General features: G+C 41.3%; 1 protein-coding gene across 4 annotated transcripts in view; it reads right to left on the bottom strand.

Annotated features, from left to right (window-relative positions):
* Nucleotides 1-12,507, bottom strand: part of mid2 (midline 2) — a 169,623-nt gene that overhangs the window by 96,568 nt on the left and 60,548 nt on the right. The window contains exon 1 of one of the 4 annotated variants that reach the window (XM_034689095.1): nucleotides 5,736-6,108. The exons of 2 other annotated variants lie outside the window; for them this stretch is intronic. The gene's annotated coding sequence lies outside the window, so the exon portion shown is untranslated. Of the gene's footprint in view, nucleotides 1-5,735; nucleotides 6,109-12,507 lie in introns of those variants that run through there. One more of the 4 variants, XM_034689096.1, reaches the window with a different exon arrangement.

The raw sequence follows: 12,507 nt of genomic DNA, 5'->3' as shown, positions 1-12,507 counted from the left end.
ATAACAAACAATGTTAAAGCATCTTTAAACATTTTTTTTTTTTAGTGGGCGTTAATCATCTAACAAGTTTACAATGTGGAGAGCTACCTAGCCAGTTAACTTTAAAATGACACTGCTCTATCAAATAGACTACCTGAGGAACAACAGCAGAAAAAAGGTCATTGCCTTTTGGGATTTCATTACAAACTGATAGATACTGTGACATTTAGCTTGAACTAAATAAAACAACAACACAGAGACAGCAGTGAAAAAAGTTACAGTATAAAACTTGTCTCTCTTCATTCTTCAAGTATATTTTGGTCCTCATGTGTGACTTATTACTGGTGTCAGAATTCTAAGTCGGATGAATTTAGTGGAGCCTGTTCTGAATTGAAGCATAAGCCTCCAACTACAGCTGATTGACTCTCACTGGTTTACATTAAAGGACTAGACTGTGACATATTCCCTACCAAATTGTCCTGTCAGCTAACCCAGTCTCAATGCATGTAAAGTTATAACCAAATAAACCTTGATTCATATCATGGGATCAACTCTGGCAGTACATTAAGAAACTTGAGGTGGTAATCTCTTAATGATAGTGTAGTAAATCTGTAGCTTCAGATCCCAGGGTTCCCTTTCCAAACAAGCCCATAATCAGCTTTTGCTGCATACATATTTGCAAGCTCAGTTTCTGCTCTGAGAAATTAGTTTGGAAAACATATGGAAGAATCAATAGAAATACAGCTGAAATCTGCAAATTATGGGACGGTGATAAGATGATGATGGGCGGATTTGGTTTGCAGCTCTGACTTGTTTAATACTGACCAAATGAAACAAAGGCAATTATGTGCTTTAATGCTTCAAGCCAAAGCAAACATTTATTGATCTTTCCCAGAGAACAGCGAGCAAAGTGAGCCCTATAGACTCACATAAGAGGGCCTGGAGTTAAGTGTAGGAACATTAACATTTCAGAATAAAAGTTAGATAAACAGAAAAAAAACAACCAGGTCTTAAAGTCAGAGCAGAGAGGATACAATTCTCCCCTGTATTTCACGATAATGTATTCACTGCTCCTCATTCTCTGTGTGCTGTGTTTAGGGCTGGGTATTGCCAAGTAACTCACCATGCGATAGGCATCATATTATACATGCATATTTCTCCTCTGCGCTTTGTTGGTTGCATCAGACATAAATACAACTTGTGCATTCTAGTGAGATGCCAGACTTGACAAAACCTACAAACAACCTGTAATTTTTTGCAGTCAGTCTGTGTTGTTGCTATGTGAGAGCTGCAGGTCTGACAGAGAGCAGAGCAGGGTCACACAGCCGGTAGTATGAGCTACTGCGTAGAAACAATTCAACCTCCTTCTTCCACCCACAGTGTGGAAAGGTGAATGTGTTTCTTAGTTGTTTACAGCACAATTACTGTTAAAATAACATCTTATTTATTTGATTTACCTCATTACTTTTAATTAGTGGTGCTAACTCTTATAACTTCCCCTTTAAGACACTCGACTTGCACAACTCTGTCCCTTCCTCACAGCAGGCTAAATGAGCCAGCCTATGGGGCCAGAGGGTGATATCTACTGGCTTGGAGGTCATTGTGATAACAGCAATATAAGGGAAAGAAAATTACCATTTTAATCATGTCTATGCATCAATATGACTGTCTGCACTTGAGTTCACAGAACAGTGAGGTGGAATTACACTAAAATTGTTTTTAAAGCAGAGGAGGCTACATTTATACGCATGACTAGTCTTTGCTGATCTCCATGCAGAGGGAAATGCATCAGGGAGACAGGCGATGTGTCTCTTGGCAGGGACCTTCATTGCACTCAGAGCAATAAAGAGATCAAAGGAGTGTGGAGACAAAAACAGGAGGCAATCTGTCATAGCATACATCCATCCATGCTATCTGCTTCAGTTCCCACAAACCCTTGATCAATGCTATAAACTATTCCCTCTTTCCTCCACATGGCACTTCAGTACTTGCATTGAGTTTGAGCATATTCCATAACTAATTACAACAGCTTTCACTTAAACATCTTGTGTAAATTCTAACCTTCAAAGTCCTGATCGTGGGTGTGAATATATAACAAGAAGCAAATTTCTTGCAGCAAGCAACATTTATCTTGGTTTTGTTGACGAATATGAATAATATAACAGCATTACTTGTGTCCACTGAAATTTGTTGCCTGTTTATGCGACAATTATTCATGCATCTCAGTCCTTTGCAGAGAGCGGGTATGTTTCTTATTCTCAATTAATGATTTAAAAGTATAAGAAAGTAAGAGTCTTTTCAAAACAGTGCTGAGCCCAGGAATGTTTTGTTCCACCTGTTTGACATTACCCATTAAACATGATGTAGTTGGCACTCGTTCTTCTTTGCAAAGCAAACTCTTGTTGGTAATGTGAAGCTTGTCAGAGACCCCTGTGCCTGTGCTGCAATTTTTTTACTTGGATATGACGATATTTTTTAAAAGAGCTTTCCGTGAGAAGTTTCAAAATTACTGAGGAAAATAGCACACATCTGGTACTGTATTTATGCTTTCTTTGAGGCTCTCAACACCTCTGCTTTGTATTGATCAGAGAAGCAAATCATTGGTAGAACTTTACAGTCAGATACAAATAACGGCATTACATCTCTCAACCACACTGAACTCTAAATAGCATATTTACACCAAGCCCTCTTCTGCTGATTCAGACCCCTGGCTTGCTGACTAAGAAGGGGTCTCTCGGCTCATTTACCATCTCAAACAATACGGCTAAGGGTGAAAACTCAGGAGAGCACAGCATATTATCGGGACGTGTCTGCTCTCTGAGATGATTTATTCGAGCCGTTAGGAAGAATTTGTGGAATTGCTGTGGTCCAGAGGTGTTGCAAAAAGCTGTGACACTATGACGAATGGGAAGGTATGGAGCAGAGGTCTAGGACTTTTAAACATCAGGGGTGCACATTCATTGCCTCTCTTTGTATGTACGCCTGCTGCATTAAAGCGACCACCTCATCTAACACACGCCTCAATGCCACTTCAGTATGTCTGCTTTAAAGTTTCATCAAGGTCAATGGAAGAGTTTCAACCCCTTCTTTTTAATACCACTTGGAAAAGGATATTTGACTTATGTCCCCTCTGAAATGAAGATGAAAAAAGTGCTCTCAGAGTACTGGTCTGCCTAACTGGGCTTATTTCTAAGCTGCTGAACACCAGACTTCATTTAAAAGTCTTCAAGGTTTTTCGAGGGCTTGAGTAAAGGTGAGGGATACGATATAATTTATGATCTTATAAGTACTTGCAGACATCTTGATAAATCAGCTAAATGTCATACTGAACTTGATTTAAAAATGGTCAGAGGGCAATCATAGATGTTTTTCTGAAATGTGGAAAGAAAGGACAAAAGGAGACCAATTACATGTCATAAGGGTGAGCTGTGGGCTGTGTTATTAACACCAACCCATGGCCAAATTGTTGCACTCAGTGTGCAAAATGTCAAAGGACTGAATTCATTTATTGTTCTTAGTATTAGATTCAAGTCCACTTCATAATTTGCATTAATGGGAAAGGTCCTGCTTGCAACTTTATCTCCATAGTTTTGCATATACATACAGCAAAACTGCAATGTCAGATTTTTATAGCATCAATCTTTTTGGAATAAACTTTGTGCAAAGCAGCACGCTTTAAAAGTGTGTGTAATTGAACAGTGTTCAATGCAGCTCTCATGATCCCCAGGGTCAGACCCACACCATGTTCCTTTAAAGCTACCCCCCTTTATGAATAAAAAGACTAATACATTTAAAAAAATGCAGATAAAATAAGTTAAATAAAGCAGACGTCAGACAGTGTGTCAAGCAATGTGTCTGAGAGCAATGAAAGAGAGCAACCCCTACTGCTTCTGTCAAGAGAGAGAGTCAGAGAGCTGGACTGAAGTAGGGAGGATGGAGACGGATGATTGATGCATGGGTAATCCAAGAGAGAGGAAAATGAGAGACAGGAAGAGAGGGAGGATGAGAGAAGACAGAGAGACAGAGAGAGAGAGAGAGAGAGAGAGAGAGAGAGAGAGAGAGAGAGAGAAACAACTCCTAAAGATTGATGGTTGGGAAAGAGGATGTATGGCTCTGGAAGGTATAAGTGGCAGCCTGGAGCAGTGACATGTCTGTTTGAGATGGAAGCGTACACGAGTGTGCTGATGTGTAATCGGCCTGACGAGGCATGTTGTGTAATGGTTTGACAGCGCAGCTCGGAGAAAGAACAGAGATAGGTAAACCATAATGCACTTATAGGATGTGCACATGGCTGGTTTGTGCTTCTTATCCACCTTATAATGGTTTGCAGTTCGAGAAAACACAGTCGTAAAGCCCTGTGATTTGTGTACAGTTTACAGCTAAATAAAGAGGAACAAACTGCTCAAAGTGTAGACATTGAACTCACTACAACAATGGTGACCTTCACTGTAAACACTACCCAACACACAAGCATATAGAGACATTCAAAGCAGTCCAACAACAAACATGTTCCCTCAGCTGAGCTCAGCAGGATCATCACAACACAGTGGAGTTCAATGTTTGGCATTCAGCCTTGCATGAGCTGAATTATGTGCACTGACACATCACTGCTCCACTGACAACTCTGTGCATTTCATCATATTTTGACAGGGAATTAATTCTGGGACATTGGATTGCTGCTACGCTTCCCAGCCACAGATTTGTTTTGGATTTTGAAATCAGTGATCATCGCTTCAGATCAGATGTAATAAGAGAGGAAAGACTTCAGCTGCATCTTTTTAAAAATGACATGTGCACTTCTGTCAAACTTTAGTGACTCAGTGAGACTGCCATCAGGAATGTGAAGAGTGAGAACTGAATGAGCATCTGATTAATGTTACAAAACTGACAGCACAGAACTCGTCAAGAGTTTTTCACTGATATCTAAGAAAGTGTAAAAAGATTAATTCACAACATTTTCACGGATGAATATGAAAGAGGGACTCAAAAATATTCTAAAAATGTACAAGAGTTCAGATTCCTGCATTTCTGCTAGAGGAATGCAGAAAACTGGACAATAGCCTAGATGACATAACCAATAGATTATGTTCTAATAACCAACGAGTTTGTGATTCAAGTCAAATTAAGCCTATAGTCTTTATGCATTATGCACAAGAGCACACGTGTTTTTATGGCAGCAACACATAAACCTCTCTGCTGAATCATTCTTTTAACAGTCTGCAATGCTACGCGCAGCAGGGGTCCCCAAACTAACGTCCGGGGTTGCCTCAGGGACTCATGGGAGTTACAGGACACTCGAAGAGATGTATTTTATATATAATTCAAAAAATCACTGTGAAATATCCCCACTGATCGCATGACTCACTCTCAGCACAAGTGGGCTATCACACAAACTGTTGTCCGATTTGCCAACAAAACCCGCAACACATCTGCCCTGTATGGCATAAAATCATTTGGGTCCTCGTGTCTTTGTAAATGAAAACACATGATAATCTCTCCATAAAGCACCAAGTGTCTAAGTTAGAGCTTCACATAAGCGGCCAGCTTCAAACCTCAGTACATTAAACAGAAAGCTAACACAAAACATCAAGAAAATCCCCCCTGACGTTTGAAATTAATAACAACCGGTTCTCGTGTCAATTCCCATGCGCCTCTCTCTCCCGCGCGTCTGTGCGCTGAAACCCCAATACATCCAGACCGAGCCAGACGGCACTGCGCGCGGAGTGGAGGGGAGGGGTCCCAATTCAGACACCTACCAGCTTTACACGCCGAACACTCTTTTCTTCTGTCATCTTGAAAGTTGCCCGGGATGAAGTTGGAAGAAACGCGGGACGGAGTGAACACTATTGGTGATCCCGTGTACCCCTTGAGTGTGATCCAAGCGGCGCAACACAAGCAGAAACCAGCCCGGTGCGTTCAGTGTCACTCAGCCGGCTGCACTGCTCCGCTGGCGACAGCTCCCAGGCAAGCGGAATATTCAAGTTTGGAAAAATGAGAGAGGGAATGAGGCACAGTGAGTGCGAGCGAGCGAGAGAGAGAGAGAGAGAGAGCGAGAGAGAGAGAGAGAGAGAGAGAGAGAGAGAGAGAGAGAGAGAGAGAGAGAGCAGGCAGACAATCACAGGAAAGTGGCTCCTCCTACCTTGTACAATACAAAAAGCAAAAGGCAGCATGGAGAGGCGTCAGAGCGCGTTAGTCAAACTGTAACGCCTGTCACCGTTACGTCATGACCAGTTTAACGTCCAAGTTATCGGCAGACTATTCGTCACACTGACCCCAAAACTGATCACAACCATGACTTTGTAGAGGTATTAATTAGCCCTGCTGCCCAGTAACAAAGGGTCAGACCGTAGGGTCAGAGATGGGTACATACACCATCACAGCGGCATTCAGAGCACATGACAGCAGATCTTTCCACCATAGATGAAGAATGATGACCACAGATTGCTCTTCATTTTCTTCTCCTGAAAAATGATGCAACTCTGGGTAATAAAGCCGGCTTCAAACATTAAAAGTCCTGCGTTGTTCATTGCCATCAATAAGTAAAACATGGAGGAATAATACCATGTCCAATTGAAAAAGAAGGCCCTGAAGGCAGCAATTAGAATATTCATAGATTTAAACTTGGGAGAAGTGGTATGTGATGATGGGGATATCACATTTTAATTTCCTGGATTAATTATATGACTCTGTGTGTATGCGTGTGTGCCAAGTCATGCATGTGTTTTAGAGTGCAAATGACACTGTTTCACCATTATCTGATGTTCCTGCATGCACATATTATTAGATTTCACCCACACTGCAGGCATGCATTAAATCCTAAACATATAGAGGATTTAACTGCTTCTGTGTGTGTCAGATGTGTGTGTATGTGTTTGCAAACAGTGTCGAGGTTAATAGGTTTTGCAGAGCTTTTCCAGCAGACTGCTCCACAGTGTTGTTGCTGCCCTTTGTCGCCCTGCCCTACACCTATGTGACCTACCACTGCATGTAACACCCTTTCATGTGCATTCCTCTGTGTGATAGGTTCACTTGCACTATGGGTGCCTCCTAATATCACACAGATGCAGGAAAAAGAGTATTGTAACATTGATGTAAAAGATCCACATCACTGCTTGCTTTGGACTCCTACAGATTTAGAAAAGTGTGTTTGACGTTTGAACAAACTGCTACTGTATCAACAGCGTTTAAAAGCCAAGTTCAAAGGAGCCTTTGATGAGCTGTTTCTGACTGTTGCCCCCCACAAAAATGTCTCATTTCTGGTCATGTCAAATACCAAAAGATTTTCCTCCGCTATCAAAGGCAGTAAGCTAAATACTTACTCAACCTTTGTGAAATTACCTTTGAGGCATTTCTAAGTTCTAAGAGATCAAAAGTGTGCTGGATAATCGGCTGAAGCTGACATCAAACCGTTAGGTAACTGAAATATAAAATTAATGTATTTATTGCTTGAACACTGAGCTTAATCAATCTACAAAGCAGACAGAATCATGGCACAATAGGCTGCTGAGTAAACAGTGGCAGACAAGGTGTGGCCTCACTAGCAGGTGTGTTCCCGACCGTCAACAGATCCTGTCTGAGTCTTCCTCCTTTCATTGTTTACTATATTTATCCGTCTACACTGTATGAACACAGCCGTGCCTTTTCTTGTCTTGATAACTGTTTGTGGACTCCTCATTTTGCAAAAGCCTCTCTTCTCGTGTGCAGCGAAGTCGGGCCTCCCAGTGTGACAATCGTTCTGCTGATCAGTTTTGTACTGTTTTCATCTGTTTGTCTGCTGTGCTTGTTCTGTCACAAAGGTACGGTGAAATCTTGTCAAATTGAAAGCGTGGTGGTGGCACTGGTGTCTCCAGACAAACAGGTGGGTCTTAATTGTAGCTTCTGAAACAGTGTGTCTTACTCTGGGGATACATTTTGATTCAACAGAAGAAGTGAAGTAATTGGTTAAAGCTGTTTGATCAAAGATTAATTCTGCCACTTTTGTACGTAAGATCTAATGATCTGATGCATTTGTATATGGATGTAAGCTGTAGATTAGTGGATAACTTTTCCATCGATATTCTCTGCAGTGATATCCCCACATTATTTATTTATTTATTTGGACTTTTATGCCTTGACTGAGAGAGATAGTACAGTGGCTACAGTAGGAAACAAGAAGAGAGCATGGGCAAAGGACCGAAAGTTTGAATAGAACCTGGGCTGCCCCCTTCAAGGACTCTAGCCTCTGTACACCGGGTGCGCAATTTGTTCCCCTAAGCCAAACTGGGGCCCTTTGATTAAACTTTTAAAAAGACTGCTCTTCCTTTTGTGGGGCGGCTGTGGCTCAGTGGGTAGAGTTGGTCGTCTATCAATCGGAAGGTTGGCGGTTCCATCCCAGCTCCGGCAGTCACATGCCGAAGTGTCCTTGAGCAAGACACTGAACCCCAAATTGCTCCCTCTGTTGTTCAGAGGTGTGTGACTGTGAATGAATGAGATTAGCTAACACTGATGGTCCCTCACTACATAGCAGCCTCTACCATCAGTGAGTGAATGGGTATGAATGGGTGAATGTGACGAGTAGGGTAAAAACGCTTTGAGTGGTCAGACAGATTAGAAAAGCGCTATATAAGTACAAGTCCATTTACCATTTACCTTTTAGTTTGAGCAAGATACATGTGATTATAAACTTAAACTCCCAGTGGGCATATTTGGGATTTTAACAGCTCTTTTACCCTTTAATCCTGACAGAATGATTGACTGATTGACCGCCTGTATCCAGCCTCAGGCATCCATCAGTGCTGTCTTTCCTTTTACATCCTCACTCACCATGCAGACATCTTATATTTGAATCTAGCTGTCTGATGGCATCATTTGAAGGCAGATCAGCATCAGGAGAACCCCGAATGAGCAATATGTGGGCTGGAATGCACTGATGTACATTTACTCACATTTTGTGCAGAAAAAACTTGATGCTGTGCTGTGATTGGTCAGAGGATTGCTAATGATATTTGGAAAGGAGCTGCAGTATTAGCCGTCTCTTACACCATACGCCTGTGGGATAACAGCACATCTACTGGAAAAAAAAATCACTTACACTTGTAACATTTGATTTGTAGAGCATCCTACAAGCTACATCCGGCAGTCAACTCAGACATGCCTTTAAAACAACATGACATGTTCTACTTCTGCAAACATGGATTCAGTGCACCCTTATCATTTTGGACGTGTTTTGAATCAGTCAGTGCTTTGGTATCTCTTTTTGCTGCCATGCCTGCTGCCACCTAAAAGCTTTCTGTCACCTCACTGCCACTGCTGCTGCTTTCATGCAGAATTTCAAAGGCGCACATCCAGCCCAGAGACTTGGATTTAACTATTCTGGGAGGGCGACAAGTTTGGAGTCAAGACGCCAAATATCAACCCTATAGTGGAATTATGTAATGATCAATTCATGTATGTATAGTTGACTGAAAGTGTATTTAATGTTGCTTGAATTAACTATTCTTGAGTTTTGCAATTGAATGCTGCACATGTGAGCGACTCAAACGAAAAGTCTTATGACAAAACAAATATGTTCACTTTTTCACAAGTTATTGGGACTTTTGTAGTAAACAGAGAAGCTAATGATTATTATATTCATAATTTTGTCGCTAACCAAATTTAAGGCATTACAATATGTTCTGTTAAGGTCAAATAGCTTAAAAGCATAAATTATTTGACTGTTTTTATGGTCTTTTATTTTTTTTTATTGAATTTCAGTTGGTTTCTTTTGTTATTTTGTCTTGTCTATTGTTCAGTGCTGTTTTTTTAAACACATCTATTATAGATTTTGTTTGTTTTGATCTGTCTTTGGGTATGAGTTGTTGATGTTTTTACATTTTATAATGGCCCATCTGAGGATGTACATTAAAAAGTATGCATAGGCTATAGGCTGTGGTGTGGCATTGACTTGTATACTTTTCTTCATACAAATAAACATTATATAAATAAATACCAATATGAAAAGCTTACCCTTGAAAACAAAAGACGTGATGAAAAGTGGGATGAATTCTTGTGAAAGACAAAGGGCCTGTGACAGAATGAGGACAGGCTGGGGGATGGAGGCTGCTGTGGACAGTAAACACACCGGCCACTGGAGACTTGGCCTCACTATTGTGTTGCTACGGCCCCAGCATGGGGCATACTACATATCAAATTACCATCAGTGCCAGTGCTTAACAATGTTTGAGCGTTGGAGTGTCTCACATGCACAGAGACACACTTGGGAGTGCACACTTGCATGACAAATCACCCTCACCACCAAACTGTGTGAGTCCAGAGGAAATGCATCAGCTCCTCTTTTACTCTTTCCTCTGTCGGCCCTCTGCCCACAGCTCATCAGGGACTTATTGTATGGCAGCAGTTTGTGTGTTTGGTTTGTGTGTGTGTGTGTGTGTGTGTGTGTGTGTGTGTGTGTGTGTGTGAGTGTGTGTGTGCGTGTGTGTGTGTGTGTGTGTGTGTGTGCTGCAGCTACATGGAGTGATGGGGAAAACCACACTCTGCAGAACCATAAAAACAACTTTGTTCTCTTCAGAACACTGACATTTTGAACAGACCTTATCCCTCATGTGTTTCTTGTGCTAATCTAATATATACCCTGCTCTGTATTCCAGTTTATCATTGATTCCGTCCAGTTATACTGAATTATAATCCTCTCTGTGATAGCAATCACCCCTTGTTAACCTCACAAGATAGCTGGGAGATGAAATATGACACCATGATCATTTTGAGCTCCTCCTCTTTCACTTGAAACAAATGAACCGATAATCTCATTGCGCCTCACAGAGCACAACGATAATAGCCTAATAAGTCAAATAAGTGATGCATATTTCTCCATTATTGAAGTGGTAGTTAAACAACATTTTTTTCAAACATGGTTAAAATTGACATCCTTTTGAAATTGATAGCCTTGTAAACAGATCGATAAAAAAACAGAGCATAAACAAACAAGTTGCAGGGTGTGGCATTGCTCCATCAGATTTCCATTAGTCTCGCCACCTCAAATCTGAGACTGTTCACAGTCAGGCTGCAGAAATTTTGTTTCTACTGCCAAAGAAACCAAACATAATTCATGCTTCACATAACAAACATAATTCTGTTAATTTTTGCATTTAAAAAACGTTGATTGACCTTAAAAATCTGTTTAACATTGTGTGATTCTACCTGGATGCTGTTCTCCTGTAGCTACAACACTTATTGCATCAGCTCTGTTTCTGCAGACATACTGTTAGCAGCATGGCTGAATCCATACCTCTCTGTTTCCTCTAGGATGTAGTCTGACACAGATATTGAAGGGTTGATAAACTGTGCAGCCGTGCACACACAGCGGCCAGGTCAGATCTGTGTCACACGGGCAACTGGATCAGATCTATAGTAGATTGGAGCTGGCAGTGCAGACCTAACTGAAGACACGGTGACCCCTGTCTAAAGAAGTAACAGTGTGTCCTTTGAATGTGTGTGTGTAAGTGTGTATGAGTGTGTGTTCAGCAGAGGGAATGCCCAGACTTTCTTATCATAGTCACATTGCCTTCTTCACCCTCTGGCTCAGCACAGAGACAGACTGGAGCCGAATACAGGCTGTACACAGACACAGCCAAATCTAGGGAGGGACAACTCCTTTGTTTTCATTTTTTATCAACAAAAAAAAGTGGAGGGGAGAAGAAGAACAAGAAAAACAGGATAAAAAGTGTCTACTTTTCACCTGCTCACACATCTTTATGAGGTCATTCAGACGGACACCATGACTGCATATTGATATAAACGTCGAGCTACCCCCTCCTCTCATTGTCAAAAGAAAAATGAAGCCAAAACACTGCCATGATGGACACTGACGTATTGTGCTTGTGGTGCATTTTGGAGCCAAGACATGAGCGGAGGCAATGTGGAGCCATAGGATTGATGTGACTACCCCTCCACTATCCAAAGCACACAGTCAACTTACTGATAAGGCATCAAAGATCCCTCAGATGGTGCACTCCACAGCAAAACAGGTTATTTTGTCGATTTTAAACATAAACTGTATGTTGTAGAAGGTCTATGACTCCTGTGTAAATGTTGCTGCTGTTGTGCTGTGTATTTTTTTTTATAATAGACTGTATGAAAAAAAAGGATGGCACGACAGCTCCCCTGAAGTAAAGTCAAAACTTTTGGAGCTTCCTGGTGACTTGTAAAGTTTCTAAAACCCGCCTCCCCCATGTTAACATATGAAACATGGGTCAAACTGGAACTTAAAATACTTGTCAAATCAAATTTTCTCAAACATGCTTTCTGCCACAGCAGTTAGTACTTTAGCTGATTTATGTGCAAGTGTTCCTCTCAGAGAAGTTTAGCCTAGCTATTCAATGTTAAAAGAGTGTATGTGCGATCACATGCACATTGTTTGATCATCCCCCAAACGTATTGAATTTTGGCGTGCCATCTTTGATACGTTAGGGAAAGTCCTTTGTCATACAGTGAACCATGATCCTCTTATCGCTCTTTTTGAAATGCCTCCATCATTCGGCCGGTCCAAATCCT

Source organism: Notolabrus celidotus, chromosome 8 (assembly GCF_009762535.1).
Source record: "Notolabrus celidotus isolate fNotCel1 chromosome 8, fNotCel1.pri, whole genome shotgun sequence".
NCBI classification, from domain to species: domain Eukaryota; kingdom Metazoa; phylum Chordata; class Actinopteri; order Labriformes; family Labridae; genus Notolabrus; species Notolabrus celidotus.
The sequence above is the reverse complement of the archived record's forward strand: the minus strand, read 5'-3'. Positions and strand labels throughout refer to the sequence as shown.